A 7,776-nucleotide genomic window follows, 5' to 3' on the forward strand; every position below is an offset into this window, starting at 1 on the left:
ATTGACTACTGTGGTTTTACCTCATTTAGCACTCTAAATTCCCTTATGTCACATTTGAGTACATTTCTGTAAATATCTGGCTCTCCCTATGGGATTCAAAACTACTTTATATACCAAAAAACCCATTGCCTTAAAGTCAAATCCAACTCATAGTCACGTTAGTAGAATTCCGTGGAGTTTCCAATGCTGCATAAATCTTTACAGAAGCAGACTCTCACATCTTTCTCCCATGGAGCAGCTTGTGAGTTCAATCTTTTGTTTAGCAGCATAGCTTAAACACTTTCAATGCCACAAGTGTTCCTCACTTTATGCAATTACCATAAAATAGCCATCATTGTATTCTCTCTTCCAGCAGTTAACAGGGGTAATTTGTACAATAGTTATTCAAGAGGATTGATTTCTTAAATCAATAAACCCCAATGACTATGTGCCTCAGGACTCTACAGCCTCAAAACTCTCTTCATCCAGTTGCTTCTGACTCACAGTGACCCTTGAGAACATAGTAGAATTTAGCTATATGATTTCAAAAGCTGTAAATCTTTGCAGAAACAAACAGCCTCATCTTCTATGGAGCAATTGGTAAATTCAACAACCAACTTTTCCATTTATCAGCCTGATGCTTAGCCCACTGTACCACCAGGACTCCTCTGTAACCTCCGGAAGAAAATGATACCCTTTGAACTTTGCATTCTTATAAGCAATTTGGTGTAACTATATGCCTAAAAATCTGCTCATGAAATTACTAGGGAAAAAAATGAGGGCAAAGATGCCTAGGTTGTCTCTTTTATTAATTTATTTTTAACTTTTCTTGGGAATTGAGTGAAAGTTCACAGAGCATATTTTTTTACATTTTTTACATTTAACAAATCATATACTTTGCTTCATTACAATGACTGTAATCCCTTCCATATACCAACAGTTAACAATATGTACCTCTATTCATTTGAATATGACATTCCCCTGTATCCCATTGCCTTCACCTTTCCTTCCTTTTGTTGTATGATGCCTGCTCTGTTACAAATGCTGACATGTATCTACCCTTTGGGCTGCGAATAATTTTCCTTCCCCTCACCTAGAAACATCATAAATTATTTGTTTCGTTTTCTTTTTTCTTTTTACTTTAATCATTTGCTTTGTTTCATTTCATTGACTACACTCTCCTCTCTGTAACAACAGCTACCCTGCTTCCACTTCATGGCTTCTCTTTTATATCTTGTTTTCCCCAATTGAACAAGGCAAAAATATTTGATGCAGACATACAAAACAAAAAATATATATTCATTTAAATATCCAAAGAGCACACTTCCAAAGTGTTGTTAAGGTGAGTGTGGCTAAATAAATACTGGGAGTTAATGATATATTGCTATATGTCTCTCCATGTTTTGGTACCATCATCCTTTTATAGGAGATTCAAATGAACCTCTGTTTCACCTTAGCCACAGCTTAGATATTATTATATACAGAAAGCACACTAGTTCTTTGTGTATTGTAGGATTGTTGCTTGCATTCTGGTTAGTTTCTCTATGACTGATTTAATGCTTTTCTTATAACGTGTGCATGAATAAACATTTTCTCACAGAATCACTATTTCTTATGTTATGGATTGGCTTGTGTCCCTCCAAAATTGTGTCAGTCTGACTCGGCCATGATTCTCAGTGGTTTGGCAGTTACGTGATGACACCTTATGATGTGATCGATCAGATGTGACAAACCAATAAGAAGATTAAGGTTGGGATGTTGTTGTTAAGTGCCTTCGAGTAGATTCCGACCCAGAGCAACCCTGTATAGGGTTTCCGAAGAGCCCCTGGTGAGTTTGACTCACCGACCTTGCAGTTCAAGCAGCTTTGCAGTCTGGCACATTAACCCACAGCGCCACCACCCTTAATCACCCCGTGACCCTGATCCAATGTAAGGGAGTTTCTGAGAGATGTAGTAAGCAACAACTTTTATCCTACAATAGATAAAAGTAGACAGAAGTGAGCAGAAAGAAGTACCTACCAAGTAAGAAGAGCTTGGAGTGGAGTGTCTCCTTTGGGCTTGGGGTTTCTGCACTCTGAAACTCCTAGATTTAGGAAAAGATTGATGCCAAGATCCATGAAGATCTCCAAGGAATGCTGAACCTACTGATACTAAAAGGAGTCAAGCCTCGATTCACACTTGTAGCCTACCAAACTGAGAGAGAATACATTTCTGTTTGTTAAAGCCATCCATTTTTAGAATTTCATTACTAAGACACCTACATTAATGATTTTGTAGAATTCCCCTTCAAACTGCGTGACTTAAATGAAACCTGCCACTCTCTGTAGCTCTCTGTATGAGAGGTTGCTCTTTTGTTTATTCTCCATATATTTAACATTCTAGATCTTAAATATTTTTCTAGTCATTTTCAAATAATATTCCCTACTTCCACTATTGAAAATGTTGCCTTGTTAATTCACCCACCTCTACCACTCTTCAGGATTCCTGGGTGGTGCAAACACTGTGTGCCTGGCTGCTGAATGAAATGTTGGGGTTTAAACCCACCCTGAAACTTTATGTTGAAGAAGAGTCTATCTACTTCTGTAAGATTGTTGTTTAAGTACCGTACCATCAAATCAATTTCTACTCATAGTGATTCTGTGTAGGGTTTCTGAGGAGTGGCTGGGAGATTTGAACTACCAAGCGTGTACAGAAAATTGACCTTGCAGCCCACTGTTTCTCCTATAGCACACATCAGGACTCATCTCCTCTACCATGGGAGCAGTCTAGGAAATTTGGAGGACACTGCAACTACAGTGCAAATATGCATTGAACACCTTAGTCTCAAATCATTTGCATTCCTTTCCACTCACTCTCTTGACCTTTAGAAATTAATTATTTTGTTGTTGTTGTTAGGTACCACTGACGTGGTTCCAATTCAGCAACCCTATCCACAAAAGAATGAAACATTGTCCGATCTTCTGCCATCCTCACAATTGTTGTTACGCTTGAGCCCATTGTCATTGTCACAGTATTAATCCGTCTTGTTGGGGATGTCCTTTTATGCTGATTCTCCACTTTACCAAATATAATGTCATTCTCCAGGAACTGGTCCCTTTTGATAACATGTCCAAAGTATTAGAAACAACTCCCACCGTCCTGGCTTCTAAGGAACATTCTAGCTGTACTTCTTTTAACACAGATTTGTTTGTTTTTGTGGCAGTCCATGGTACTTTTAGTAATCTTCTCCAACACCTTCACTCAAATGCATTGATTCTTATAAGATCTTCTATACTCATTGTCCAAGTGACAAGTATATGTATATGAGGCCATTGAAAATACTTTGGCTTGGGTCAAGTGTCCCTCAATCCTCAAACTGACATCTTTGCTCTTGAACACTTTAAAAAAGTCTTGTGTAGCAGGTTTGCCTGCTGCCAATTCCTATATTTACCAGCATCCAAAATTTAAATTTCAACACACCATATTTGGATCTTGAACCCTAGTCCATCTACAGATCTTCATGCTCTTAATTTTCACCATTTTCCTACATTTTCTTGAATACTACCTTTGTTCAGCATTTATTAATTTCTTGGCGTCATTGACATTTTAATATAGCTGAGTCAACCACTCCAATGAAAAATACATCATTAAAATGTTTCTCTAATTTTCTAACAAATACTCACAACAAGCTTGACCACTCATCTTCTGACTTATTTTAGATCACCATGGATTTCTGAATTCTCTATTTCTAAACATGGGCTGATTAGACATGTTTGAAATAAAGAAACACATTTTGTCTGGTAGTAGAGTGCCTTCAAACAAATCTGTGTTGGAAGATGTCCAGAGAGAAGGCTCCTTGTAAGCAAGAATGGTGAGACTTTGTCTCACATGTTTTGAATATGTCGTCAGGAAGGACCAGTCCTTGAAGAAGGATATCATGCTTGGTAAAGTAGAGGGTCAGCAAAAATGAGGAAGACCCACAACAAGATGGATTGTGATACTGGTTGTTACAATGGGCTGAACTATAGGAAAGATTGTGAGGATGACCAGGCGAAGTTTATTTATGTTGTACATGAGGTCTCTATGAGTCAGAACTGACTTGACAGCATCTAACAACAATAACAACAAAAGTATCTTGGTAGTTACACTAACAAACACATACACACACATCCCAGCAGACTCACTGAATCTCTGGTCAGCTTTCTCTCCCTCTTTATAACTATTTTCATTTTTTAAGTATATTTCTCAAAATTCCTAACTTTAACTTAACTTCTAGTCTTCACAGAAAGCTGAAGCAGTCAGACTTTGTTTCATTTATTTAAACTAACGTGTGGCTCTGTAAAACAGGCACTAGACTGCAAGGTTGGTGATTCAAACTCACCAGCTGCTCCTTGGAAACCCTAAGTTGAAATTGACTTGACAGCACTTAACAGCAACAGGAACTTTTCATGATCTGTCTAGCTATACCCTATTTTCTCTAACCCCAGTGGGGGAAATATTCTTCTGCTTATTTAAAACTAATTGATCCAATGGCTTCTGGGTGAGAAATTTTAAAACATTAATGTGTCTATTAATTACTTTATCTATTTAAAATGTTTGTTAAAAAATGATGGAGGCAGAAGACACTTTGAAGAATGTAAGAAAAAGATAATCTACAAATAGATGCAGACAGGCTGAATGTCTCTGGAAAGAAGAATGAGAGTATATCCTTGAATATATATATATATATAAAACTTTGGCAGAGGATGTTTGTACTTGTATATTTGCCTTTGCTGCAAATATATCTACAAATATGGTGGATCATATGGGACAAAGTTGTGAAAACTTCTTAAACATAATCAAACACTTTGAGTGATTGAGTCACTGGGCCTAGGGCTCAGGACCACGGTCTTGGGGACACCAAGGTGTGGTGCTGTGGGATAATGCATTAGACCACAAGGTCAGCTTGAACCTCAAGATCAATGGTTCAAATCCACCAGCTGCTCCTCACAGACCCTGAACAGTCACTATGAGTGAAATAACTCAACAGCAATTAACAATAACAAGATCAATTGGCATAGCACAGTTCATAAAACCAATATTCGATATCCAACTTTAAGGAGCTCTGGTAGCATAGCGGTTACGAATCGAGCTGCGAACCTCAAGTTCAGCAGTTCAAAACTACCAGCTGCTCCGCGGTAGAAAGATGAGGCTTTCTGCTCCCTTAAAGATTTACAGCCTCAGAAACCCTGTTCAGGGTCGCTATGGGTCGGAACCGACTCGACGCACTTAATAACAACAACATATCCAACTTTTAAACTTTTAAGCTACCGAATAGGGCTGCGAACCTTAAGGTCAGCGGTTTGAAACTAACAGCCGCTCCGCGGGAGAAAGATGAGGCTTTCTACTCCCGTAAAGATTTACACCCTCGGAAACCCTGTACATGGTCGCTATGGGTCGGAACCGACTCGACAGCACTTAACAACAACAACAACATAGTCTTAAAAGCCTGCGGTTAGCCATCTGAGGTGCAATTATAAGTTGCTCCTTGTCCAGAAGAAAGAAGAGTGAAAAAAATTGAAGATGATTGAAAACAATGAATGAATTTGTTTTGAACATTTGAACAACAGTCTCCAGGATTCTGAAACCAGAACAACTAGATAGTGCATGACTACCATTACCAACTGCTCTGAAATAGATCACATTAAAAGATCCTGGAAAGAATGGGGAAACAAAACGTGAAACAAAACTGAGAATCATTTAAAAAAAAAAAAAAAACAGGTTTACTGGTCAAATAGAGACTAGAGGAAACTCACCCTATCATTAAATTTTCAGCCAAACAATAGACAGATAGGGGAATTATAACACTAGAGTGTTATATACACTTTAGAATTATGAACCATTTGAAATCAAAAGGGCTGCATTCACCCAAGGGCAAAGTTCAGAAGCATTGGAAAAGAAGAAAAAAATGGAAAGAGGAAACACATGGAGGAAATCAGGTAAGTGATTTTATTTTGTGGAATTACAATCAATGACAGAAACAAAATGTGCATAAATTGTTGAATGGAAACCAATCTGCTCTGTAAATCTTCACCCAATTCACAATAAAAATTTGAAAGGGGAAAAAAAAATGTAGATTCTAATGATGTAAGTCTAGAACTGAACCTGATATTCTGACAAACTCCCAGTAATGTTGATGTTTGTGACCAATGGATTAAATTGAATAACAATATTCTTCATTAGCACTTTTCCATTTTCCTGGGGGACCTTGATCTAAAAATTGTAACTTCTCTTCCTGTAGTTTCAAGCGGCTGAAACTAAATGGCTTCTAAGACACTACAAATAACAAATAAGGAAAACAGTGATAATTCCCCACCTTGTGTTTTCTTCTAAATGTCATGCCAGTTCTTCATAGATAAACTACATAGAAATTTGTAATGTACAATATAACTTTGCTTCCTCTTGGCTCATGTACTCTTCAACCATTGCAATATTATTTCTTTTTCCATTATACTAAAAATAGGCTGTCAAAAATAACCAATGATATGCCTAACCTAACTATCTATTTATTTCCTTTCATTACTAAACATATGCAGCATTTAACACTACGGAAAATTCACTCTTCCCAAAAATCTCTCCATCTTTTTATTTTATTTAACAATTTTCTCCAGATTCTTTTACTTCTTCCAAGCTAAATGCATGAAAACCATCGTGCTTAATCTCTAGTTGTACATTTTTTATCTTGTCTGATATTAAAGTTCTTTGAAGATTTATGATTCCTCACGTTCAGCCTGAGCCATATATTTCGCAAACTAAAAATTATAGATAAGCTAACTCTTATGAACCTACAGTTCCAACTATTCCCAATATAATAATTATTTCAGTTTAGACATTGTTCATGAACTTCCTTTGTACTGAACAGGTTCACTTCAATGTCCAAGAGCGACTTCATGTCAATAATATTTCAAATTAGTTATCATTTAATCTCTCAAGGTTATTTTATCATTTGTATTTTTTTATGAGAAGCATCCCAGTAGGCAGAGTGCCTGAGACCCACAATTCTTTCAAAATCAGAAGAAAAAACAAGGAACTTTTAGGTCAAAGAAAATGTTGTAATATAACTCATCATTTTATACCAAAGCAGTTATAAAATAATTTTTATTAACTTTTTTTTATTTTCTGAATGAAAAAACTCTTGGGTCCTAAGTGTCTGGGACTCAGAAAAGTAATTGTTATTAATTTCCATCAGGTCATTTCTGACCCATAGTGATCCTTAATAGTGTTTCTGAGGAGAAGTTCATGCATTTGAACAGCCAACCTTGTTTATCCTACAACACCACACCAGAATCAAGAATAGTAAGTTGACCAATTCTAGTCACCTAAGCCTGATAACTGGAAATTCCTCTAAACATTTTTTATTTATTCATTTATTTTTAGAACTTCCCCATCATTGCAAACAAAAAGTACATTTAAAAAAATAAGCAAAACTCTTCACATTTCCAGTTTATTAATGGAAGAAATGATATATACTTTTCCTCATTCACACAATTATTGTAAAATTGAAGATTTAAGACCCCTATTGTACTGTGTTTATTTTCCTATTTTTCATATATTTGAAGGGAAACAAAGTTTATTTATTTTCTCATTCACATAATTTGTTATGAACTTTCTCTCCATTGGAAAAGTAAAAGCTTTTTTTATAAATCCTGTTCATAAATGGATTTAATTATATATTTTTTTTCATTCACACATGTCATGGGAACTTCCCTATCCTTATATTTAAGAATATTGTACCTTAGAGACAAAATTATTCAGAATTCCAAGGTTAATAATGGAATA

The sequence above is a fragment of the Chrysochloris asiatica genome, unplaced genomic scaffold (assembly GCF_000296735.1).
Source record: "Chrysochloris asiatica unplaced genomic scaffold, ChrAsi1.0 scaffold00019, whole genome shotgun sequence".
Lineage (NCBI taxonomy): Eukaryota > Metazoa > Chordata > Mammalia > Afrosoricida > Chrysochloridae > Chrysochloris > Chrysochloris asiatica.